We start from the raw sequence: 27,616 nt of genomic DNA on the forward strand, positions 1-27,616 counted from the left end.
GAGACGAATGTCCGTGGACCCCATCGCCCAGTCCCCCTAGCCCCCTGATATCCGTTTGGTCCGGACCCTGGCAGGCGAGCAATGGCGGGAAGGAAGATTCTGGGCGAGTCTGCTAACAGCCACCCCCAGCTCGGCGTGGCCCGGCCTCAGCTGCACAAAGCTGGGTGACTCTGGCCCCACCTCCCCGTGCCGCGGCTGCCCACGGCCCCCAGGTGTTGCTCGTCCAACCACCCTGGCTGGTCCCTTCACCCTGCCCACCCCTCTGTCCCAGCACGCCCACCCATCTGCTGCCTGGTCCCTGCCCCACAGAGCCTCTTCCTCAGCCCGACAGCAGCCCAGCAGCCCCCAGGACTTCAGAAGTTTCCAGGAAAGCAGCAGAATCACATTCTGTCAGTTTGCTCAGTATTCCCTCTCCCAGCTCAATCCTGAAGCACTCCAGTCGCCCTCATGCCTCAGGCTTTCCACCTACTCCAGCCATGGGACAGTTCCCACCTTCCTCATTCCTCCAAAGCGCCCTACCCACAGCAAAGTGCCCTACCTGTCGAGCAAAATGTCACTGAACGCTTGAGAAGGATGGACGGGGCTCCTGTTTGGAGCCAAAGAGGAAACAAGTTAAAATGAACCTTAGACAGGGTAAATTCCTCAGCCAAATTTATTCAGCCACCCCAACCATAGGGAATTTCTAGCAGGCTTCTCCTTAGAGCTTGCTAGCAGCCGTGACACTGGATCTCTTCAACCACCCCAAAGACCTCTCCCACCTCCACCAACCCTTAGCCCCTCTAACGCTTGTCCCTCCTCCCAAGAGCTTCCCAAGTCCCGGTTAGTCCATCATAAGGGCACGATTGCTGGGTCTTTGTCTCAATCTTATTTTAAAGTCCATGCCCAAGGTTGGCAAATTACTGCCAGTGAGTCATACCCACCTGTGTTTGTAAATAAAGTTCTATTGGAACCTAGCCCACCATTATCAATGCGGGTCCCACGCTATGACACAATTGAGTAGTTGCAACAGAGACTGTATGGCCCATAAAGCATAAAATCTTTACTACCTGGCCCTGTACAGAAAGAATTTGCCAGTAAAAATAAGCCAGGTATTTCCCTAAATAAAACTTTCAGTCTTTCCTTAGGATTAATTTTGCCATCTACAAGGGTATGAAGAGGACGACAATGTTGGCTTTTAAAATGACTTTTTTTCTCCAGCCAACACAACAAGCAGACTCACCACCCTCCCCCTGTCTACGTGGGACATGACTCCTGGGGGTGTGGACTTTCCTGGCAACGTGGGACAGAAATCCTAGAATGAGCTGAGACTCAGCATCAAGGGATTGAAAAAAACCCTAGAATGAGCTGAGGCTCAGCATCAAGGGATTGAGAAAACCTTCTTGACCAAAAGGGGGAAAAGTGAAATGAGACAAAGTGTCAATGGCTGAGAGATTCCAAACAGAGTCGAGAGGTTATCCTGGAGGTTATTCTTACACATTAAGTAGATATTCAAGATTCCATTACATCTTGAATACAAGATGTAATGGAGAGGCTGGGGGGAACTGCCTGAAAATGTAGAGCTGGGTTCCAGTAGCCATGTTTCTTGATGATGACTGTATAATGATACAGCTTTCACAATGTCACTGTGTGATTGTGAAACTTTTGTGTCTGATGCTCCTTTTATCTACCTTGTCAACAGACGAGTAGAACACATGGAATAAAAATAAATAATAGGAGGATCAAATGTTAAAACAAATTTAGTTTGAAATGCTCGTGATCAATGAAAGCGAGGGGTAAGGGGTATGGTATGTATAATCTCTTTATTTTTTTCTGTTTTCGTTTTATTTCTTTTTCTGTTGTCTTTTTACTTCTTTTTCTGAATTGATGCAAATTTTCTAAGAAATGATGCATATGCAACTAAGTGATGATATTGTTAATTATTGATTATATATGTAGAAGGAATGTTAATGTTTTAGTTCGTTTGTTAAATTTTTTTAATTAAAAAATAAAAAAAATTTTTAATGACTTTTCTTTTTGCACTCAGTCTCATAAATACTCAGTGTTAGTGAAAATTAGAAAGATGGTATTCCTATCTTCAGTCTGTAAACTGAAACAATCTTTCTGGGTGACAGTTTAATCACCTTGAATATGTACTGAGCTTTCAGTCCATTAATGCCACTTTTATTAATTTATCCTAAGGAAATTAGTAGTTATTGAACAAAGATTTAGTAACAAGGATGTCCTCAAGGGTAGTGTGTAATAGTTACGTAGAAAGCTATATATAGTCAACCATTGTTGCATTACCCATTCAAGGAATACTCCACAGCAATGAAAAATAATCATGTAAATTAAAAAAAAAATGTTTTTGCCAGAAGAAGATGCCCATGGTGTATTTCCAAGTTAAAAAGGCAGGCAAAAGTATGTATGGTCCTATTTTTGTTTAAAATACACCTAGGCACACACAAGCACACATATGTACACAGGCAAACAGAATCTAGACTATAGGCCAATTTTTAAACGTGATTTCTCTTTGTGTGGGGAAAAAGCCATTTTTTCCTTTTTTTTTCCCCCACAGGAAATACATTTTATATATTATTAGCCATTTTCTGTTTATTAAGATCCTGAATGGACTTGGTTTGTCAGGCTTTTCACTGGTTGATGTTAGTTGAAGAGTAACTGTTGCCTTCTCTAATTAACGCACACTTCTCATTCATCTTTCTCCTCTGCATACACATGGTTCTCTCTGATAAATTACAGACTGGTTCTATTCAAACAAACTCTGTTGTAGCAACAGTTGACATCCTGTTCATTCTACCCAACATGAAAACTCCTGCATCCTCTGTTAGATCAGGGTCTTGTTTGTTTGGGAGTACCTATTTTTCTCCTTTTTAACTTGTTCTAAAAATATATACATCCACAAAAATAGAGATGACAGAATACAATAAATTTGGTCCTCATCCTTCCATGGTCTGGGAATGTGGGCCGGAAATTCTATTCAAAGGATCTGTTTTCCAAAGCATCTGGCACATGTAGGAATCATAAAGGCTAGAGAGGATGGGGGATGGTAAAAGTGATTTGCTGTCTGGGAAAGTCAAATTCATGGATTAAGTGTCCTCAAATCTACAAAGCCCCTTTGGAGCCACCTAGAAAAGTTGCAAGCTCTTGAATTTATTCTGCAACTTCAAGGCAGAGAATTTCAAAGGATAATCGAATCTGAAAATTTCTTCCAGGGATAATGTTGTCAATACTTCAATACCCAGAAGAAGACTAGAAGGCACTGATGACATTTCCTGTTTCACTGCATTGGACAGTCTTTTGGTTTCATTCAGCATGGCATAGTGGAAATAGCCCAGGCTTTGTAGCTAGACAGACTCAAGCATTTAAATTCCCAGCCACGCAACTTCAGAGCTGCAAGACTTTGGGCAAATCACAAGTACCTCTCTGGGGCTCAATTTCCTCATGCTCAAATAATAGAAATAATACTGCCAATCCTGTAGTGATTTTGCTACTGTTAGAAATTATTTATGTAAAAGGTAATATAGTGCAGACTCAGTGGCAGAGTTCTCGCCTGCCATGCCAGAGACCCAGGTTCATTTCCCGGTGCCTGCCGATGTAAAAAGTTAAAAAAAAAAAAAAAAGAGGTAATACAGCACCCAGTATGCAATAAGAAAGCAGTAAAGGCTAGTTATTATTATTTATGATACTGGCTATAATAATAATGTTCTAGCTTGTCTGATTTTTCAAACTCTGAATCAGAGCAAAGCTTGAAAAACATTTAGAGGTTAATATTTCAAGGACTCATTAGGAGGTCTGAGTTGTAACTGACCTCAAGTTAGTTCTTCCAACAACCTGCTTTCTCTAACTTTTTTAATTAATGGCTTGGACAAACCTTCAACAGTCCACTGGGGGCAGGAGGTAGCGAAAGAGAAAAGAGTTCTCTTTCTTCTGTACATGCGGCAGATTTCCCAGTGATGACTGAAACTAAGTATTAAATTATTCCTTTCATTTTATGCTAGTAATTGACCAGACAGCTTACTGAGAAGTCAATTTCTTTTCTAAAAGACTACTTAAATTTATTGATTTTTCCATGTCTAGAAGTTAGATCAATATACTCTACATAACTCACTACCCTCCATCTATGCATCTACCTGGTATCTGTTATTCTACTTCTCTGGTAGTACCTTGTGGTTTCTGTCTGTACACTGTAAAAAGGGCCTCTCTTATGGTTACATTGTTGAAGTTTTTGGTTATTATGAAAGCCTCATGGAAATTGTCAATAAAGGTTGCAAAGAAGGAAACTGAAACAGATATAAGGGAAGTTCAGAGCCAAGCTTCTTTCTTGTCTCTACACATGCCCTGAAAGCTGAGGTGTGGCTGACCATCTGCAGTACACAGGTTGGCTTCAAACATCAGGATGAGAAAGGTCTACACTGGTTCCTTGATTCCCAATCTGCTAAATGTCCTCTTTTGAACTTAGCTAAATCCTCATCCTCATGAGTCTAGATTCAGTTTCTTCTATGGGCAAAGAGATTGCCCAGGTCTTTGAACAAAATTCATTAGCAAGATCCTTTCCAAGTTTTAAAGTTTTCAATTTAAAAACCTCCAGCAGTCATGAACATAAATTCTCACCTTCATTTTTTTTTTCTCATTTTCTTATTTTCACCACTAAGAAATATTAAGAAAATTTGGCTGAACTTTCAAGGCCAGTTTTCCCTAAGAGAGACAAATTATTGCATTACTGTGCTGGTACGAAACTGTTACGTACCCCAAAAAGCCATGTCCTTCTAATCCAATCTCGTGGGAGCAGCCCTATAGTGTTGGGTGGGAACTTTTGGTTAGGTTGTTTCAATGGAGATGGGACCATCCATTCAGGGTGGGTCCTAATTCGCTTATTGGATTTCTTTAAGAGGGAGACCTCCTGAAGAACACACAGACATTTGGAGATGAAGAAGGAAACTGCTCCAGGAGATGTCAGAAAGTTAGAGAGCTGTTTGAAACCAGAAGCTGGGAGAGAAGGTCAGCAGACGTCACCATGTGCCTACCCCTGTGACAGAGAAACCCTGGACGCAATCAGCCTTTTTGAGTGAAGGTATCCTCTTGTTGATGCCTTAATTTGGCCATTTTTGTGGCCTTAGAACTGAAAATGTGTAATCTAATACATCTCTTTTATAAAAGCCAATCCATTTCTGATGTATTGCATTTCAGCAGCTTTAGCAAACCAGAACAATTACTAAGATGAATAATTCATCCTTCTTTCTTTCCTTCTTCCCTTCCTTCTTTCTTGTGCATCCTTTCTTGCCTCCTTCATTTATATATTCATCAAAGTACACTCCATAAAGGCAGGGTTTGAGTTGTCCCTTGCTCCTAAAACAATACTAGGCATGAGGTGAGACTTCAAAATCTACTGTTGGAATGAATGAATGAACGAGTCCCTCTCTTCATACATCAGCTGCCCTCGTCTTACTGAGGGTCTCATTACACTGTGGTGGACACGATGCCATGTGCTGCGAGTGACCCACTGGGGACAAGACAGGCGCTCCCCCCTCTCTATTGAAGCTTACAGCTGAAGGGTAGTGAGAGCCTTCACACAACTAATTGCACTCACATCTAAACTGACATTTGTGTTTTGAGATGTTTTGAGAGCATATTCAGGGAGACCTAACCTTGCCCAAGAAGTAAGGAGTAGGGACAAGTCAGGGCAAATCTCCTGAGTTAGTTACAATTAAGTTGGAACCTGATGGGTGAGCAAGAGCTTGCTATAGGAAAATTCCAATCGAGGCAGAGGGATAGCCTGTAGGAAGGCCCCGAGGGGAGGAGACACACATCTAAGCCTGTGAAAGGACTTGGGAGGAATGCAATCAGTGAGACTGGGAGCTGTGGGAGATGAAGATGAGAGGAGGGGAATCTGAGGAATATTTAGGAGGTAAAGTTAGCAGTGGTCAAGAAGAAACTGATGAAAGGGTACAGACAGAAGAGTCAAGGAAGCACTCAGGATTTTGGCCTTAGTAACCGTACTGGGTTGAATAGCATTTCCCACAAGTCCATGTTTATCAAGAAACTCATAAAGTGACCTTATTTGAAAATAGGGTGTTTGCAGAGGTAATCAGTTAAGCTACAATGGGGTTAAAATGGATTAGATGAGCCCTAAATCCAATGAGTAGAGTCCTTATAAGAAGGTCATGTGAAGACACAGAGACACAAAGAGGAAAGAGAGCTACGTGAAGACAGAGACAGAAGTTGGTGTGATACAGCTAAAACTCAAGGAAGGCCAAGGATTTTTGGCAGCCACAAGAAGCTAGGAAGAAACAAGGAAGAATTCTTCCCTACGCCCTTTGGAGGAAGCCTGGCCCCGCCGACATCTATTTTGGACTTCTAGCCTCCAGAACTGTGAGAAAATAAATTTCTGTTGTTTCAAGCCACCCAATTTGTGCTAGCTTGGGACGGCAGCCCTAGAAGACTAATACGGTAACTACGTAGCTTTATTTTTAATTAATTTTTAGGATTTCAATTCAGCGTATTAATATCTTTGGGATAGAGGGTGTTGCAGAGGCCAAGAGACTACAAGTGTGTACAAATTCTTTTGAGTGCCAAGTATCCTCCCCCAAGATCTGGCCTTTCCCTATCTCCTAATCTCTTCCCTGACACTGCGCTTCAGGCAAAGCCCTCCCAGTTCCCCTAATAGCTCCTGCATTTGTTTGCCTTTCCTTTTCTAATTGCCTTTGCATGGAATGTCCATTCACCAGTTTCTACCTAATTAACCTTTCAGCTTTTAACAATACTTAAGTGTCACTTCCTCACTGAAGCCTATCAAAATAGGACTAACAACTCCCTCTTGATTTCCCACTGCACCCTACAGCATACTTTTCAAACTCAAATGCTTACAGTGGCATGTACTCAAGAGGGTCATTTGTGTATAAGTGAACATGCCTCTGCCGTGCACGCAGTGGAAGCTGTGGCTAACTGGGGACCACCTGCTCTATCTAAAGGGCTCTTCAAGCTTCAACTATTTATGATGTTGGGGATTATGGTCCTAATGCTAATAGATTTGTGCTTCTCGAAAGAAGTGCAAAATCTGAGGTTGCTTAAAGGGTGCTTGTGTGCGTGAGTGCATGCTTGTATGTGTGTGGGTGTGTGCATACTCTCCCCATATTTCCAGGTGGGCACAAAACTACATTTATTTTTTAAACTCTGAGCAGTTCATTATAAGTGCCCATTTCTAATCTCTGTTCTCTGCATTTCATCTTCAAATTGCGCTAATTTGTTTTCTTGTGTCTTCTAGTCATCTTTGTTATGTGTCTTTATCACATGTCTTCTCAAAGGCCTGTTGAAAGAAGCACTATGGTATATTCCTTCCCCACTGCATCCTATGCAGCATCTGCAAATCTCTGTATCCCAGAGACTGGCCCATAGCGGGAGCTCAAAAAATATTTTGAATTAATGCATTTACACAGCCGATTATTCAGCACAGATTTACTAGGCATCTACAATGTTAAATGACTTGCTGGGCTCCTAACTGCCCTCAAGACCAATCGGCATGCTGAAATTCCTTCATTAGTGATTTATTTGTTGGGGTGGTTTCTCTAGGTGCAGTTTTATATGGTAACACACCAAGTGCTTATCATTCATTCACCAAAATCAAATTTGTCTTTTCATATTCACTCTCTCCTAAATCACATTCCTCAGATTCCCGTCCCTGTGCTTTGAGTTGTGATGATGTTGCTAATTCAGTTTGTAAAGTGCTCTCTGACCCTTGGAAGAAAGATGCTGCGGAAAAGGGAACTGAGTATAAAATAATTGAATACACTGGCATGTACCTGGTCTTCTGTTTAAATGGAATTGCCCCCCTAACAGTCATGGATGTTCATTTGTTCAGCGAAGATGGAGGCTGAGAGATAAGAATGAGAATCAGGAAGAGACATTTCCATCTATCATCTACCTCAGGTGGAAAATGAAGGGCTGGCTTCCACTTTCCAAGCAGAACTAACTTTATGCATAAGCAAAGGGTCCTGCAATATAAGCACATGGAAAGGATTCTGGTGTATTTAAAGAATTCTGCCCCTTTCTGTAACCACTCCCACCCCCAAACCCAATACACTTCAGTTTAGATTCTAGTAACTTCTAGAATCAGCTTGCTGCTTAAATATTAGAGTGTTTTGTAGGACGCAGAGGAACCACATTAGCTATGGCTAAGGAATTCCAACTAATCATTGACCCTTCATCACCCACTCGCAGGCAGTGGGACAGACTCACAGAAGGGAGACGTCCTGACAGAAGGGAGACAGTGAGGTGAGAGTCAGAGTAGAGGCAAAAGGTCTAGTGAGGACAGTAAGTCACATCATGGTAGGAAGTCCTGGGGAGTGAGTGTGAAAAGACAAACTCTGAATTTCAATGGAGTTTGGCAGGCAATGAATGTGTTGCCCACTTTCAGATGACACTCAGGAAAATTATCCATTGATGTTAATTACTAATAAAGCAATTTCAGACATGACAGCTAAGTAAAGGAGATGATTTCGAAGAAGGGCTTTTAGGAAGTCCCTCAAATTATTCCTTATACATGTCTATTTTCACTGTCTTTTTATACAATCCTACAGTTATTCATAGACCTTAAATCTTAAAAGCTAGATTTTATGTGAAAGGAGCCTGTCCCCATGATCACCCCTTCCCATCTTCAGGGGTGGCAAATATTGTTATTGGAACCAGAAGCAAACATCTGCTCTTACAGTTGCACCCCCACCACACTCAATTTTGGCTTTTCTCTTATGCATTTGTCTCATGATTAAAGCCTCCTTCCCTTATGTTTTGGTTTGTTAAAGCTGATGAAATGCAATATACCAGAAATGGGCTGGCTTTTACAATGGGGATTTACTAATTTACAAGCTTACAATTCTTAGGCCATGAAAATGCCTAAACTAAGTCATCCACAGGACAGTACCTTCTTCCCAAAGAGAGGCTGCCACCATCCGGAACACCTCTGCCACCCGGGAGGCACACGGCAGCGCCGCTGGTTTCTCCCTTCACTCCCGAGTTTCCCTGCTTTCAGCTTCTGGCTTCACTGGCTTCTTCTCTCAGCTTCTACACATTTCTCTCTTTCAGCATCTGTCTCTCTTAGCTTCTCTGTGTCCTCTCTAAACCTTCTGGGGCTTTTTTTTGTATTTTATCCCGTTACAAAGAACTCCAGCATGAGGACCTTTAAGACCCATCCTGAATGACGTGGATCAGATATCAATTGAATTAAATTAATCAAAAGGTCCCACCTACAATATGTCTACCCAAAGGAATGGATTAAAAGAACACAGTCTTTTCTGGGGTACATACAGCTTCAAACCATCACACCTGTGAGCCAGGGGATGATTTTTTTTAAGTTCCACCCAGCAACTCTAACACTTACTAGTTATATCACCATGAGCTACCTACCCAACCTCTATAAGTGCTCCCCCCTTTCTTTTTCTGTAAAACAGGAATAATAATAGTACCAATAACACAATTCTGTTCAGAGAATTAAGGAAAAAATCATGTAAAGGCTGAGTACAATAATGTCACTCATTATGATCAGGTAGTGTTTTCCAACCCATTCTCACCTGTTTACTTTGTTGTGTTTAAAGCAGTTAACCACAAATGGTACAACCTAGCACCCAGCTCAGTAGGTATGTCATTTAAAATAATTGAGGGAATACTGGCATTATAACCTACAACTGGTTCTTGGTGATGGTCTTATTTTTCTCTTTTGCCCATAAAGCTCTCCAAAACACTGCCTCATGTATTTGTCTCATTAAAAATGACATACACAATAAAAAAGAACATAAAAATGGAAGAGATGATTACCAAAGCCTTGCCTAACAGATGGGAAGATTTACCTGATTCATTAGCCTAAAAGGTAATGAAAAACCAAATTCAATTTCACATCAGGCAACTTTGGTTAAATGAGTCCCAGAAGCTTCCAGAAACACCGGCGTTAGTACAACAGATATACACATACTTTTCAAAAGTCACATCCTTATGTCTCAGCACATGAATGCCAATTTTCTGTTCAGTTAAGGAGAATAAATTTCTTAACTATACTCAAGGAGTTCTTATTATTATGGAAAAGAACTAATACTGAAATCCTCCTCGGGGCACAAGGTCTGATGACAAAGGGGTATTGCAGTGCCACTCCAGGAACAACTCGTTCAGAATAGATATCTCTCCTGGGAGTCCCAGAGGAGCCACACGTGACCACTTTCTGAAATGCATCCAATACTCCAATGCACTCCAAAGGAAAGATGGTCAAGTGAATCAGACCCATCCCACCCACATGCTTGGCTCCAGATTTTTTGGAACATGATAGTGTATAATTAATAACTTTAACAAGTTCTTCCTTTACCCTGTTCAACCCCTCCCACCTTCCAAACCTGGAATCTCACCCCCATCTCTGTCCACCAAATCCAAGCTCAGGTTCAAGTCCCAGGTCTCCTCTGAGAAGCCCACTCTGAGTTCTCCTCTCTGAGAACCAGCCCCAGTTCTCAGTAGCACCATGGTTTCGCACCTAGTATTCCAGTATGCACCATCTTGCCACTCCAACTAAAGTGGAAGCTCCCCGAGGATAGGAGAAGCACTTCATTCTGACAGTGCTAGGTATCTCAGAGCCCTGAACCCCGTACATATGTGGCTGTGGAGAAATAAGCAAGGGAGAGTCATAGGACATAAGGTCAGAGAAGTATCAGGTTGGGTTGAGAGTGGGGGAAAGGAGGTCAGCAGACCCAAGATGAGACTGTGTTCTGCTGGGAAGCAAATAACAGTGTGAAATGAGCCGCACATTTAGCATTTTTAACCAGTAGGACTAGCATATATCTTATTTTAAGCAACAGATGCATACCTTAAAATTTGGGTATACAAAGAAATTTTATAAATCAAATGGAAATATTAAAAAACAGGGGATTCTAAGAAATGATCATGATGATGAATATGCAACTATGTGACAATATTGTGAATTACTGATTACATATGTAGAATGAAATGATCATATGTTAAGAATGTTTGTATTTCTTTCTTGTCATTTTTTTAATTAAAAATGAATAAAAAAATTTAAAAAAACAAGGGAAAGAGTTATTTTAAGGAAATCCTATGATTAATCCTTCATTAGCAGATATGTTCATCCTAATTTGTCTCATGAACCTAAATTTGGTGGTGTGATGTTTACTTAAACCAGGAATGCCTAAAACTAAAATTTGGCGATATAGATGACCAAATGGCATAAATAACAGAAATTTCTCAAATTCTTTGCCTTCCAGCCTGCCAGAAGTGATTCATTCCTGTTTGAAGCAATAAATGAATAAACAGAAAAATGCTGCATCATAGGGAAAGGAGCCCCACCACCACCACCAAAAAAAATCTCACCATTACACAGGTCTTTATGGCACTCTATAGGAAAGTAGTTAAGAAATCCCGTTCTGGGGTCGAGATTTTTTTACCTCTCTAAAGCTCATTTTTCTTACCCATAGAATGGAAATAGTAAATTGTTCCAAATCATGGAATAGTTTTGAAAATTAAATAACATCATACATATAAAATGTATAAGTATATAGTACATAAAAATACAATGAGGTCTCAATAAAAGTTACTTGTGATTATCATCAAGACAAAAATGGTAGCAAGCTAGAATGAAAGTCTGTTCTTCTATCCACAGCTGGGGCATAAACATCACAAGCAAAAGCTAAAGAAAGGCGCAAGATGAGGATTCAACCACTACTTTCCTTTCCTCATATGAGGCTGGAAATCTGCACCATTTAGTATACTACAGGGTGTAGAGCTATAAATGAGGCGGAAAAAATACGATAAGCAAGATTACGTGTCAGCAGGAACATTAGAAGGAGATGCAATTTTTGGCCTGCACATGGGAGAAGTTGCTATAATAAAAGATGCTACAGCCGAACACTTTCTGATCTGAGAAAATAAAGATGGCTCCCATCTCACCCTCTCTGTTTGCTGTCATCAGTGGCCCTGAGTGCACTCAACAAGCCTTGCAGATTAATGCGCCAAGTGCAGGGGGATGATTACAAAAAAAGGGTGAGGCAATATCTATGTCCCAAAGTGCTTGTGCTCTGGGTATGGTCTGACCCATCAGCACACAAATAGTGAGTGATATTAAAAATGACTTGAGCTTTCTTTGTCCGCCGGCCCGCCGCGCGGCGCCCACACCCCGCAGCAGCCGACCCGCCTGCTCTCCTCTCCCCTCTTTCTTTGTCCGCCGGCCCGCCGCGCGACGCCCACGCCCCACAGCAGCCGACCCGCCCGCCCTCCTCTCCCCTCTTTCTTTGTCCGCCGGCCCGCCGCGCGGCGCCCACGCCCCGCAGCAGCCGACCCGCCCGCCCTCCTCTTCCTTCTTCCGCCTTCACCGGATCCTCCGCCACCGGCCTCCACAGCCTTGCCACCCTCACCTTTCCTCCTCCAGAACAGCTACTGGGGGAGTGGAGACAATACAGAGCAGCTCCCGGAGCCACGACGGAGATCAAAGGGACAGCGTACCCCATCCTGGAACGGCTGACTGTCTGGGAGAACCAACTCCGGTGAGATCACCGAGGGGCGCGGGCTTTCCTGGGTGGGACGGAAAGCGGCCGGAGTCCCTCCCTTCCTCCTTCCAAGGCCAGCTGACAGAATTGGACAGGCGGTCCCCTTGGGCAGCGGCGGCTGGCGCCCCCACCACGTGAGGCCCCCCGGACCAACTGAGAGAGTTCGGTCGGAAATCCCCAGACTGCAGAGAACAGTGACCGGGGGGTCCCTTCCAAACACGTGACTCCCCGGTCCAGCTGGGAACAGTGCACTCTCCCGGGCTGCGACAGCTGGCACCCTCCCGCCACGCTTGGTGCCCCGGGCCGACTAGGTAATTCGGCCAGATGCTCTCCCGTGCTGCGGTGGCCGGCGACCCTCCCCGCGTTTGGAACCCTGGGCCGGCTGGCACTCTTCCAAGACGCTTCGGCAGCCGAACCTCCCCTACGGCAAGAATTTTCCAGAGTTAAAGGACCCACAGCAACTTTCACTGGTGGAACCCGTAGACAAACGTGTGCCACGAGCGCCACCTACTGGGCAGGATAAGAAAAACAGAACACAGAAAAATCTTTCAACCTGTGGGGTCCAACACCCAGGGAAATCTGACTAAATGCCCAGACGCCAGCAGAAGATAACGGATCACGCTCAGAAAACTGAAAATATGGCCCAGTCAAAGGAACAAACCAATAGTTCAAATGAGAAACAGGAGCTGAAACAACTAATGCTGAATATACGAACAGAAATGGAAAACCTCTTCAAAAACAAAATCGTTAAATTGAGGGAGGACATGAATAAGACATGGGCTGATCAAAAAGAAGAAATAGAAAAACTGAAAAAACAAATCACAGAGCTTATGGAAGTGAAGGATAAAGTAGAAAAGATGGAAAAAAAATGGATACCTACAATGACAGATTTAAAGAGACGGAAGATAGAATTAGTGATTTGGAGGAAGGAACATCTGAATTCCAAAAAGAAACAGAAACTATCCGGAAAAGAATGGAAAAATTTGAACAGGGTATCAGGGAACTCAAGGACAATGTGAACCGCACAAATACATGTGTTGTGGGTGTCCCAGAAGGAGAAGAGAAGGGAAAAGGAGGAGAAAAACTAATGGAAGAAATTATCACTGAAAATTTCCCAACTCTTATGAAACACCTAAAATTACAGATCCAAGAAGTGCAGCGCACCCCAAAGAGATTAGACACAAATAGGCGTTCCCCAAGACACTTACTAGTTAGAATGTCAGAGGTCAAAGAGAAAGAGAGGATCTTGAAAGCAGCGAGAGAGAAGCAATCCATCACATACAAGGGAAACCCAATAAGACTATGTGTACATTTCTCAGCAGAAACCATGGAAGCTAGAAGACAGTGGGATGATATATTTAAATTACTAAAAGAGAAAAACTGCCAACCAAGACTCCTATATCCAGCAAAATTGTCCTTCAAAAATGAGGGAGAAATTAAAACATTCTCAGACAAAAAGTCACTGAGAGAATTTGTGACCAACAGACCAGCTCTGCAAGAAATACTAAAGGGAGCACTAGAGTCAGATACAAAAAGACAGAAGAGAGAGGCATGGAGAAGAGTGTAGAAAGAAGGAAAGTCAGATATGATATATATAATACAAAAGGCAAAATAGTAGAGGAAAATATTATCCAAACAATAATAACTCTAAATGTTAATGGACTGAATTCCCCAATCAAAAGACATAGACTGGCAGAATGGATTAAAAAACAGGATCCTTCTATATGCTATCTACAGGAAACACATCTTAGACCCAAAGATAAATATAGGTTGAAAGTGAAAGGTTGGGAAAAGATATTTCATGCAAATAACAACGAGAAAAGAGCAGGAGTGGCTATACTAATATCCAACAAATTAGACTTCAAATGTAAAACAGTTAAAAGAGACAAAGAAGAAAACTATATACTAATAAAAGGAACAATTAAACAAGAAGACATAACAATCATAAATATTTATGCACCGAACCAGAATGCCCCAAAATACGTGAGGAATACACTGCAAACACTGAAAAGGGAAATAGACACATATACCATAATAGTTGGAGACTTCATTTCCCCACTCTCATCAATGGACAGAACATCTAGACAGAGGATCAATAAAGAAATAGAGAATCTGAATATTACTATAAATGAGCTTGACTTAACAGACATTTATAGGACATTACATCCCACAACAGCAGGATACACCTTTTTTTCAAGTGCTCATGGATCATTCTCAAAGATAGACCATATGCTGGGTCACAAAGCAAGTCTTAACAAATTTAAAAAGATTGAAATCATACACAACACTTTCTCGGATCATAAAGGAATGAAGTTGGAAATCAATAATCGGCGGAGTGCCAGAAAATTCACAAATACATGGAGGCTCAACAACACACTCTTAAACAACAACTGGGTCAAAGAAGAAATTGCAAGAGAAATTAGTAAATACCTAGAGGCGAATGAAAATGAAGACACAACATATCAAAACTTATGGGACGCAGCAAAGGCAGTGCTAAGAGGGAAATTTATTGCCCTAAATGCCTTTATCAGAAAAGAAGAAAAGGCAAAAATGCAGGAATTAACTGTCCACTTGGAAGAACTGGAGAAAGAACAGCAAACTAATCCCAAAGCAAGCAAAAGGAAAGAAATAACAAAGATTAGAGCAGAAATAAATGAAATTGAAAACATGAAAACAATAGAGAAAATCAATAAGACCAGAAGTTGGTTCTATGAGAAAATCAATAAGATTGATGGGCCCTTAGCAAGATTGACAAAAAGAAGAAGAGAGAGGATGCAAATAAATAAGATCAGAAATGGAAGAGGAGACATACCTACTGACCTCACAGAAATAAAGGAGGTAATAACAGGATATTATGAACAACTTTACGCTAATAAATACAACAATTTAGATGAAATGGATGGGTTCCTGGAAAGACATGAACAACCAACTCTGACTCAAGAAGAAATAGATGACCTCAACAAACCAATCACAAGTAAAGAGATTGAATTAGTCATTCAGAATCTCCCTAAAAAGAAAAGTCCAGGACCAGACGGCTTCACATGTGAATTCTATCAAACATTCCAGAAAGAATTAGTACCAACTCTCCTCAAACTCTTCAAAAAAATCGAAGTGGAGGGAAAACTACCTAATTCATTCTATGAAGCCAACATCACCCTCATACCAAAACCAGGCAAAGATATTACAAAAAAAGAAAACTACAGACCAATCTCTCTAATGAATACAGATGCAAAAATCCTCAATAAAATTCTAGCAAATCGTATCCAACAACACATTAAAAGAATTATACATCATGACCAAGTAGGATTCATCCCAGGTATGCAAGGATGGTTCAACATAAGAACATCAATTAATGTAATATACCACATCAACAAATCAAAGCAGAAAAATCACATGATCATCTCAATTGATGCAGAGAAGACATTTGACAAGATTCAACATCCTTTCCTGCTGAAAACACTTCAAAGGATAGGAATACAAGGGAACTTCCTTAAAATGATAGAGGGAATATATGAAAAACCCACAGCTAATATCATCCTCAATGGGGAAAAATTGAAAACTTTCCCCCTAAGATCAGGAACAAGACAAGGATGTCCACTATCACCGCTATTATTCAACATTGTGTTGGAAGTTCTAGCCAGAGCAATTAGACAAGAAAAAGAAATACAAGGCATCAAAATTGGAAAGGAAGAAGTAAAACTATCACTGTTTGCAGACGATATGATACTATACGTAGAAAACCCAGAAAAATCCACAACAAAATTACTAGAGCTAATAAATGAGTACAGCAAAGTAGCAGGCTACAAGATCAACATTCAAAAATCTGTAGCTTTTCTATACACTAGTAATGAACAAGCTGAGGGGGAAATCAAGAAACGAATCCCATTTACAATCGCAACTAAAAGAATAAAATACCTAGGAATAAATTTAACCAAAGAGACAAAAAACCTATATAAAGAAAACTACAAAAAACTGCTAAAAGAAATCACAGAAGACCTAAATAGATGGAAGGGCATACCGTGTTCATGGATTGGAAGACTAAATATAATTAAGATGTCAATCCTACCTAAACTGATCTACAGATTCAATGCAATACCAATCAAAATCCCAACAACTTATTTTTCAGAATTAGAAAAACCAATAAGCAAATTTATCTGGAAGGGCAGGTTGCCCCAAATTGCTAAAAACATCTTGAGGAAAAAAAACGAAGCTGGAGGTCTAGCGATGCCAGACTTTAAGGCATATTATGAAGCCACAGTGGTCAAAACAGCATGGTATTGGCATAAAGATAGATATATCGACCAATGGAATCGAATAGAGTGCTCAGATATAGACCCTCTCATCTATGGACATTTGATCTTTGATAAGGCAGTCAAGCCAACTCACCTGGGAAAGAACAGTCTCTTTAATAAATGGTGCCTAGAGAACTGGATATCCATATGTAAAAGAATGAAAGAAGACCCGTATCTCACACCTTATACAAAAGTTAACTCAAAATGGATCAAAGATCTAAACATTAGGTCTAAGACCATAAAACAGTTAGAGGAAAATGTAGGGAGATATCTTATGAATCTTACAACTGGAGGCGGTTTTATGGACCTTAAACCTAAAGCAAGAACACTGAAGAAAGAAAGAAATAAATGGGAGCTCCTCAAAATTAAACACTTTTGTGCATCAAAGAACTTCATCAAGAAAGTAGAAAGACAGCCTACACAATGGGAGACAATATTTGGAAATGACATTTCAGATAAAGGTCTAGTATTCAGAATTTATAGAGATTGTTCAACTCAACAACAAAAAGACAGCCAACCCAATTACAAAATGGGAAAAAGACTTGAACAGACACCTACCAGAAGAGGAAATACGGATGGCCAAGAGGCACATGAAGAGATGCTCAATGTCCCTGGCCATTAGAGAAATGCAAATCAAAACCACAATGAGATATTATCTCACACCCACCAGAATGGCCATTATCGACAAAACAGAAAATGACAAGTGCTGGAGAGGATGCGGTGAAAGAGGCACACTTATCCACTGTTGGTGGGAATGTCAAATGGTGCAACCACTGTGGAAGGCAGTTTGGCGGTTCCTCAAAAAGCTGAATATAGAATTGCCATACGACCCAGCAATACCATTGCTAGGTATCTACTCAAAGGGCTTAAGGGCAAAGACACAAACGGACATTTGCACACCAATGTTTATAGCAGTGTTATTTACAATTGCAAAGAGATGGAAACAGCCAAAATATCCATCAACAGAAGAATGGCTAAACAAACTGTGGTATATACATACGATGGAATATTATGCAGCTTTAAGACAAGATAAACTTATGAAACATGTAATAACATGGATGGACCTAGAGAACATTATGCTGAGTGAGTCCAGCCAAAAACTAAAGGACAAATACTGTATGGTCCCACTGATGTGAACGGACATTCGAGAATAAACTTGAAATATGTCATTGGTAACAGAGTCCAGCAGGAGTTAGAAACAGGGTAAGACAATGGGTAATTGAAGCTGAAGGGATACAGACTGCGCAACAGGACTAGATACAAAAACTCAAAAATGGACAGCACAATAATACCTAATTGTAAAGTAATCATGTTAAAACACTGAATGAAGCTGCATCTGAGCTATAGGGTTTTTTTTGTTTTTTTTTTTTTGTTTGTTTGTTTGTTTTACTATTATTACTACTTTTATTTCTTTTCTCTATATTAACATTTTATATCTTTTTCTGTTGTATTGCTAGTTCCTCTAAACCGATGCAAATGTACTAAGAAACGATGATCATGCATCTATGTGATGATGTTAAGAATTACTGAGTGCATATGTAGAATGGTATGATTTCTAAATGTTGTGTTAATTTCTTTTTTTTTCTTTCCGTTAATAAAAAAAAAAAAAAAAATGACTTGAGGGTGGGCCACGGTGGCTCAGCAGGCAAGAACACTTGCCTGGAATGCCAGAGGACCCGGGTTCGATTCCCGGTATCTACCCACGTATTAAAAAAAAAAAAAAAATGACTTGATAACTCTGATATCTGTATTTATAGATTTTTTTCCTTCCTTGCTTTAATTTAAATTGGTTTATGAAACATAGTGTACAAATAGGCTTTACGATGATTACCTAGATTTTTTAAAATATGCCTATGGATAAGTTAACTTAGATTATCTATTTTAGGTGGTTAAGATTTCCATATGTTAATTGTAAAAATATTTGTATCTTCATATTTTCCTGAAATCCAGATATATTTAGTAACATAGGTCATTACTATAGCAATGCAGATATTTGTAAGAAGTTTCTATTTGATATTTTGAGAACATTCACAGTTTTGACAGCTGATCAAAGAGGATCTAAGTTAGTGTTTAATACTTAGAATTCAAGAACTTTGCTATCTGAATATGTAGATTTTTTCCTTGTTGTCTTAATTTTAAATTGGTTTATGAAACTTACTGTGCAAACACAGGCTTCGCAGTGATTATATGGATACTTTATTTAAATATGCCTATGGTTAAGCTAAGATATCCATTGTTGGTGATTCTAAGCATATTGTTTGTTTTCTTAAATTAAAAAGAAATTTTTTAATGACTTGCGGGGTTCAGAAGAAAAGAACACCTCATGGGCTGCCATATTCAGGGATGGCCGAATTGTGTTGGGTGCCAAACTGCTGACTCTGGAGGTTATGGTCCAGAGGTCAGAAGACGGACCTTTAGCTAAATGGTTATGAGATGTATATTCAAGCTCAATAGGAAAAAAGGCATTTTTAAAGGGCTGCTTTAAAGGATGCTTGCTCATGAGACAATGGATTCCCCAGGATTAAACTCTTCTGTTGCTAAACAAAAATAATAATAATGATATCAATAATAGTAATAATCAGTAGTTGTAATAACAGTGCCAGGCACCATGTCAAATGTATCATCTCATTCATTGCTCACTGCCCTTTATTGTTTATTACCCTATGGGGTAACAAAGATAATAGCAGGTAATACATATTGAACATTTACTATGTATGAGATTCTCTTGTGATAGCTTTACGTATATAACTTAAAACCTCAAAACAGCACTATGAAGTAATTCTATTACCCTAATTTTACAGATAAGGGACAGAGTCTCTGAGATGGTTGTAAGTTATTCAGCCAGAGTTACACAGGTAGCATCTGGTTGAACTGGAATTCAAATCCAGGTCAACCCAACTCCAAGTTCCAAGCTCTTAAGAGCAACAGTATGTTCTATGGATAGACATCTTTCAGACCCTTACACTGGGTGGCATTCTGGACAAAATGACCTTCATTTTCCCATTCCTCCCAATTGTTAACCATTCTAGGATCCATAGTGAGCTTGAGACATAGGCTTTAAATTTCAGCATAGGACTGAACACAGCTGGCATCAGAGTATTTATGCCTTTGATTTGTTTCTTTCACTAGAACATAAGCTCCATGAGACCAGGGTCTTGGTCCTTTTCACATCTCTATCCACAGTACCTACATAGTGGCATTTGCTCAATGGATAGGTAGAGAGGTGGAAAGATAGATGGTTGTGTGCATGCACGAGGTGGAAAAATGGGTAGGATTTAGTTTGGTGCAGGACACCCTGGGCTAAGGAAGTGAGAAAATGTTCAGAGGTGCTTATTCACAGGCTTTGGGGACAGTGAATTGGCCTTATTTGGATGGAAGGAAGGTGAATAGAAGACAGTAAGGGAAGTTAAAGCTGGAAAAGAAAGCTAGCACCAAAATTTGGAGAGTCCCAAACAATAGAACATTTAGTCAGAACCATAACATAAAAACTAAACTTTCTTCCATTTAGTTGAAGGAGTTAAGCTGGCACTCGCATTTAATCTACCTTTGGGACATAAGTGGTTGACCTGAATGGAATTCAAGCTCTGTCCAATTCCTAAGCTTGGGATAGTGAGGCTTTTATTCCCCTCAAGACAATTGGATTAAGATCTGAGAAAAAAAAATAATAATAATAACCCAAGAGAAAAGTAAATGCTATATTATAAACCCACAGATCTAAGTCCTGAGATTGAAATCAAAGGCCTGTGGGGAAAAAGAAATGGAAGTCCCAAGATCCAGTTTTTGTTTGTGCAGTCAGGCCACCTTTTCGGGCTGTGCTTTTTCCAGGACAGGAGGAATTTTGTTTTCTCCATGAGCACAGGATGGAGTATAAGGTCTCAAACTACATGAGGCTTTTGGGTAGCATGTCAAGAACTTGTAAATTAATAATGATGAGGATTGCCACGGCCATTGTTTATTGAGTGTCTACTAGATGCCAGACCTTGGGCTAGGTGCTGTGTGTAACTGGTCCCTAATCCTTATGACAACACTGCAAAAGGCTAAATCAATTTCTCAAGGTCACACTTTTACCACGTGGCAGAGACAGAAATCAAAACCAATCGATCAGGTTCCCAAACCAGTTTGCTACTGAAAGGACCACATTCCTACATGACTCCTAAGTGACATCCTGGGTGTTAGGTCTGCAGTGGCCAGGCAAGCTGAGCGATGAGTAAGGGAAACCCTGGTGACTGCGGCAGGGTGAGGTGAGATGAGAGGGCATTGGGGGAGGCTAAGGGAAAAGTGCAAGTGGAATGACATCCAAGAGACTTATGGGAACTGAAAGTCAGGTGAAAGAAAGGTAACTCAGAGACAGAAGACAAAACAGGCCAAACAGCCAGGCATGGTAGCTGCATTTAAACATCCAAAAGGTCATACAGAAGAGAGACCTGATTTCATTTTGTGTTTCAAAAGAGGTAAAATTAGGTTGTGCAAATATTTAATTAGGAAAGCATTTTCAATCACCCAGATGTCTCTAACAGCCATGCTTAGCTTTGCCAGTCTAACACTTCTCCCTTCTTCTATGAAAAAGTTGTTCCCCCGTTGTAACTCTAACAATCTAAAGGTGGTGTGTGTCCCTCCTTCCTGGCCACTGTGACTGCACAGGTATAGACACCTGCTGAAAGCTAGGCCAATGAGAACATTCTCCCACATAGGGAACAGAGAGAACGAACCTCCAACCCTTTCCAATTGTGAAGCAGGGATGTGTGAGCTTGAGTGGTCATGTCTTCTACTAAACAGAGGAAGTCAACCTGAAAGAATGAAGGTAAAGAACCAAAAAATCAGAGATGGAAAGAGGGAAGGAGGTAAATAAGAGAGGGAAGGAGATGGAGAAATTGACTGATTTCCAGTATTCAAACCAAAGCCTGTCCTTTCCAAGTGTCGAAAGTTAATAAATGCTGTTTTTCCTTAAGCTAGTTTAAGTTGGATCCAGTCACTTGAAACCACAAAAGCCCTGAGGCACTGTACAACTTATGCATGGGTTGCCAGGTGAGGGCATGAGATCTCCATTGCTGGATATATTCAAGAAGGGTCTGGCTGATGATAACAATAAGACACGGGCTTTATTAAAGTGATCTTTGCATTGAGTTGGAGGTCCTCATTAAGTCTAAATTCTAGGAGAACCACAAGGCCGTCTAGAGCATGCTTTTTATTTATGCCTCTATCACCTCTGCATGGGTCATCATTATTTCTCCAACTCCATTAATCTGCCCATGGCCCATTTACAAGATATCCTGGAGGGTTTTACGATCACTCTGATAAGGAATATCAGAAGAAGACAAGGGAATGTGCCTTTGTTTTCATGCCAAACCACCACAAGGCATGCAATCAGGGTTGCAGTTTGAAGACATGGCCAGAAGGATTCAAAGTCACTACTCAATGGTGACTTTAATACAGTGGCTTCCAGGGTGCCCAAGAAGGCTAATGGGGCCACCTCACTTTTCTAAGGACTTCATTATTCTTGAATGAATAAGGAAATCCAGATTGTATACCTCTTTATTGTTCTAGGCTCTCCTCAGCATCAACCCAGTTAGGATAAGAAAGCTTTTCCTATATATTACAGCTCTTTATACATAACAATAAGGACTGAGAGAGTTTACATACAGATTGAGGTCAGTTCTGAATTTCCTATTCTCCATGGAGGTCATAATAGACTTATTCTATATTACAGGACATACGTAAACTAAACAGTCTGGGATTAAGTATCTTTTTACATGAACTCCACAGTAGGTTTCAGGAAACAGAGCAAATGAGCAAACATAATTAATGACAAACAGTGAAATGTTCAAGCATTTCTACCTGTTCATAAATGTTTAGGAAGTTCTCCCCAATGACGACTTCCTGAGATTAGGGTGACAGTTTGCTCTGAATACTATTCTGATAAAAGAGCTTAACTTCCTCCCCAAACTAATGTGAACACAGCCATGGATGTTTGAAGGCTGAATTGCAATCCTGAGGCACAGTGCCCTGCTCGGAACCACTTCAGAAAGTGCAGCACAGAGAGGAGTCCTGGCCCTGCCATTCCCAAGAAGGTCCAGCCCCAGCCCGTCACCAAATACTCCCTGTTCCACCACACACTGAGCTCCATCGACGACTCTCCAGCCCCAACGACTCGCAGACATCTGGTCCAAGATGAATTCCAAGGCCTTTCACTTTAAACCAGTCCAGCAAATGCTTATTTGGTTGACCCTCCCAGGTTTCCCACAACCCTGTAAGCTGGAGATCAGAACTGTCTTCACTCATTATTGAATGGGACAATTCTCTCCAGGACTTGACAGGTGCTCCGTGACTGCTGATTTTCAAATGAAGTACACAGTTATCAAGCAGATTTGAACTTAACCAAGAGCCATGTCCAGGGTGTGCTAACCAGGGTCCACAACTATTCAACTATTTCTGTAATGGGTCAAATGGTAGATATCTTAGGCTTTGCCAGCCTTATGGACACCATGACAACCACTCAACTCTGCACCTGGAGCCAAAAGCAGCCATAGATGATATGTAATGAATGAGTGTGGCTGTCTTCCAGTAGAATTGTATTTGTGGGGAATGAAATTTGAAGTTTATATTATTTTCACATCATAAAATATTATTTTTCTTTTATATTTTTTTCCTACCATTTACTAATGCAAAAACCATGCTTAGTTCACGGGCCAGGCAAAAATAGGTGGTGGGCTGCAATTTGCTCACAGATCATAGTTTGCCAACCCCTATACTAAAGCTGATTTCAGTACCCTCGTACTTGTTGCACTGTCCCCATCCCCAGTACCAGTAAGTCCAGGCATTCCACACCCCATTCTCTACCGTGGCAAATAGGAAGTTCGGGGCTATTTGGGAAATTCATCTGGGCCCTGCCCAAAAGGGTGAAAGAGAGATAGTTGGCATATGTATCCAACAACAGTTCTTTTATTTTAATTATTTTTAATGACACATATAATTATAAGAGAAAAAGAGGACCTCTGAACACTCCACTACCCGAACACATCAAATATCTTTAATTGGGGAGGTCTCTTGCAGTTCTCATCCATATGCAGAGAGCAAGTAGATGCCAGCTGGAATCTGCTGTGCGCAGTCTCACTCCTCAGACATCTCCACACTGATGTGCAATTTTTATAACTATCATTTTGAATAAGTATAGGACATCCCCATGGAGCAACAAGGAACTTTCAAAGCAGTGTTATTCTTCGTCAAAATGGCAACTTAGAGCACAATGCAGGATTCATGTAAAGGTTAGGTTCCACACTCCATGAACTTTATCTCATGGAATTGCTGAAACTCCACCCTGGAAAAGAGCCCAAACAATTCTTCTTTCACAAAAACGCCTCTGATCCATTTTCAAGAACAACCTGTTTCTCAGAAGTTTTTCACAATATCTCTGTTTGGAAAGCACCACCACTATGGGTCCCAGAGAACTGAATTTGATGATTCATTACGGCCTGGCTTTACCCTGCAGACTGATTGTAGCGAATTTCAAGAGTCACATAAAAGAGCACTGCTAGCACCAGCCGGCACGCGGCACAAAACACACCCGCATTTAAAAAAAGGTCTCTGCTGCTTTGAACCAACCGCAGGTCCAGCAAATCGCATTGCCTGGGGTGGCAGTTCTGCAAAGCGGGCACCGGGATGCACCCAGCCAGGAAACCCATTTTCTTTATCTGCTAATCAGGGTGAAAAGTGGGACTGGGCCCATGAAAGGCTGGTGCATTAGGACCTGATCCTTCTGTTGTGGTCTCTGGTTACCTGCATAAAAGGAAGCCATAATTCAGGCTTAGAGAATGGGGGAGAAACTTCCACTTGATTTGCCAAACTAGCTGCTATTCATTCATAGGCTCACTGCCAACACTAGCTACCTCCCCAAATGTGTCATGCACATAGTTCAGATTATAATGCATGGTATTGACTTCATAGTGGATTTTATTTCAATTTTCCCCACATATCTCTGCACAACTTATCGCTGTGGTCTTTGAACAAAAGTACCTTGTTTTTTTGATCCCAGGGCCTAACAGTGTCTGTTACACAATAGACAGTCAATAAATGCTGGCTGGAAGAAAAAAAAATGTACTAGGCAATAGTATTTTACCTAACAGAATAATAAAAATAGCTAATATTTATTGAATAGTGGAACTTTAAAGAATGCCTGATAAAAAGGCTATATAGCAAGTACTTTTGACATCCCCATTTTACAGATGAAGAAACAAATATCAGAGGCTCAGAGGCGAAGATCAAGGCCCATGGCTGGGAACAAAACAGTGACCTGACTCCGAAGCCCAGTCTCTTATTACTACACTATTTCAGAAACTTCTGCCTCCAGCACAATTTACATGATTCCCTTTTGATACTTAGACGTGATGAGTCCTCCATATCCCACTATTTGTGCTTATCTCCCAAGAACAGCTTGGTGATGACTCCCATTGTAAAATGCAAAGCTCTTCTTGAAAAGCAGACACGCCATGGTAGAAATAAGTAATGCAGCCTTCCTGGAATACTCAGAAAAATAGTTAAATCCTGCAATTAGGGAACCAGCTCCATTGTTGGACTCTAGTTGTTGAGATGCTCTTTGTTCCCGGAGGAGCTGACATCTGCCTCCTTATAATTCCTACCCTGGTCTTTGTCCTACCTTGTGGGGAAACGGAACCTGCTTACCCCATTTGGACAACCACCCTGATGCTATCTGGAGGTAGTAGCCTAGTCACCCCATATTTGTTTCAGATGCCGAAAGGTCTGGCATTAATAGCACAATTTCTTTTTAGTGTGCAATATTTGTAGGTCATTTTGTGAAAACACACCTCCAACAAAATAGATTACAGATGGATAGAGATGTAAACTAAAATAACGAAACCATAAAAGAGTAGAAGAAAAATAACTTTTAAAATAATCTTAAGGAGAGTAGGCCTTTCTACATGACATAAAACCAGAAATCCATTTTTAAAAATATGGATACATTTAACTAAATAAATTTTATTTGCATGAAAAACGTCACAAAGTAAAAAAAAAAAAAAAGACTAGTTTTCTCCTATACCTATAAATCAATAAGAAAAAAGTTCATTAATCCAACAAAACAATTTGGAAAGAATAAATAAACAGGAAAAGAAATTAAAAGCTTCGTAATTATTATATAATGCTCAGCTTCATTCAAAATAAGTGAAATGCAAATCAAAACTACAAAGATAACATTTTCACCAATTAAATAAGCAAATGTCAAAAAGTTTGATAACATCACATAGTAGCGAAGGGATAAAGAACAATTTATTCTTAGTACATTGTTAATGGAGGGTAAACTGGCACAATATTTATGGAGAATAATCTGGATATGTCTCACGAAGTCCGATGTGCATACACCCTTTAATAAACTCCAATTCTTGGAGTATTTTGGCACATTTGCAAAGTGACATCATTCCAAGGATATTTATTAGTATTGTTTACATTAGCAAAATATTGGAAACTACCTAACATCCATATGAAGGGGTGCATTTAAATAAATTATGGTATACACTACCTCTTTTTCTTCTTTTAATTTTTTTCTTGTATAGAATAACATATATACAAAGCAAAGAAGTAAAAAAGCAATAGTTTTCAAAGCACTCTTCAACAAGTGGTTACATAACAGATCCCAGAGTTTGTCATGGGCTACCATATGATCCTCTCATATTTTTCCTTTTAGCTGCTCCAGAATATAGGAGTCTAGAGGGCTTAAATACTTTTTTATCATCCCAATTGATTTTTTCCTTCTTTTTTTGTGAAAAATAACATATTTACAAAAAAGCTACAAATTTCAAAGCACAGCACCACAATCAGTTGTAGAACATATTTCAGACTTTGACATGGGTTACAATTTCACAATTTTAGGTTTTTACTTCCAGCTGCTCTAAAATACTGTAGACTAAAACAAATATTAATTTAATGATTCAGCATTCATATTTATTTGTTAATCCTATCTTCTATGTATAATTCCACTATCACCTTTGATCTTTCCATACATCTCTTTGGGGTTGTTTGGGCTATGGAAATTCTAAATTTTTTGTATTGGATGGGTCTGTCATTAATACGGGGTAGGGAGATAGAACTATCCAATATCCTGGAGAGGCTGGGCTAGGTTTCAGGACTTATCTGGACCAGGGACCCATCTGGAGGCTGCAGGTTTCTGGAAAGTTACTCTAGTGCATGGAACCCTTGTGGAATGTTATCTATTGCCCTAGGTGTTCTTTAGGATTGACTGGAATGGTCCTGGTTGGGGGTTGGCTGGTTATGATAGGTAGCAAGGTCTACCTGAAGCTTGCATGACAGTAACCTCCAGAGTAGCCTCTCGACTATCTAAACTCTCTCTGCCCCTGATATTTCATTAATTACACTTCTTTTCCCCGATCAGGATGTAATTGTTGATCCCATGCTGCCAGGTCTGGATTCATCCCTGGGAGTCATCTCCCACGCTGCTAGGGAGACTTTCACCCTTGGATATCATGTCCCATGTAGGGGAGAGGGCAACGATTTCACTTGCAGAGTTGGGCTTAGAGAGACTGAATCCACATCTGAACAACAGAGGTCCTCCAGAAATAACTCTGAGGCATGTCTATAGGAGTCTATGCTTCTCTGCTACCTACATAAGCTACACAAGAGTAAGCCTCATGATCAAGGGCATGACCTATTGATTTGGGTGCCCCTAAAGATTGACACAGTATCAGGGGATTCCCTGATGGTAAAGTTCAATAGTTTCATAGTCATTCTCTCCTCCCTCAGAGGACTCTACCAATACTTTTTGATTATCTGCTT

At 40.5% G+C, this 27,616-nt stretch overlaps 1 protein-coding gene and 1 long non-coding RNA gene across 2 annotated transcripts in view; one reads left to right on the plus strand and one right to left on the minus strand.

Annotated features, from left to right (window-relative positions):
• Positions 1-27,616, minus strand: part of SNTB1 (syntrophin beta 1) — a 274,709-nt gene that overhangs the window by 208,071 nt on the left and 39,022 nt on the right. The gene's annotated exons all lie outside the window — the stretch shown is intronic.
• LOC143688994 (uncharacterized) lies at positions 6,197-11,927 on the plus strand. The gene is made up of 2 exons (XR_013178442.1): positions 6,197-6,444; positions 11,642-11,927. It is a non-coding gene; the product is annotated as an uncharacterized LOC143688994 (long non-coding RNA).

Source organism: Tamandua tetradactyla, chromosome 6 (assembly GCF_023851605.1).
Source record: "Tamandua tetradactyla isolate mTamTet1 chromosome 6, mTamTet1.pri, whole genome shotgun sequence".
Lineage (NCBI taxonomy): Eukaryota > Metazoa > Chordata > Mammalia > Pilosa > Myrmecophagidae > Tamandua > Tamandua tetradactyla.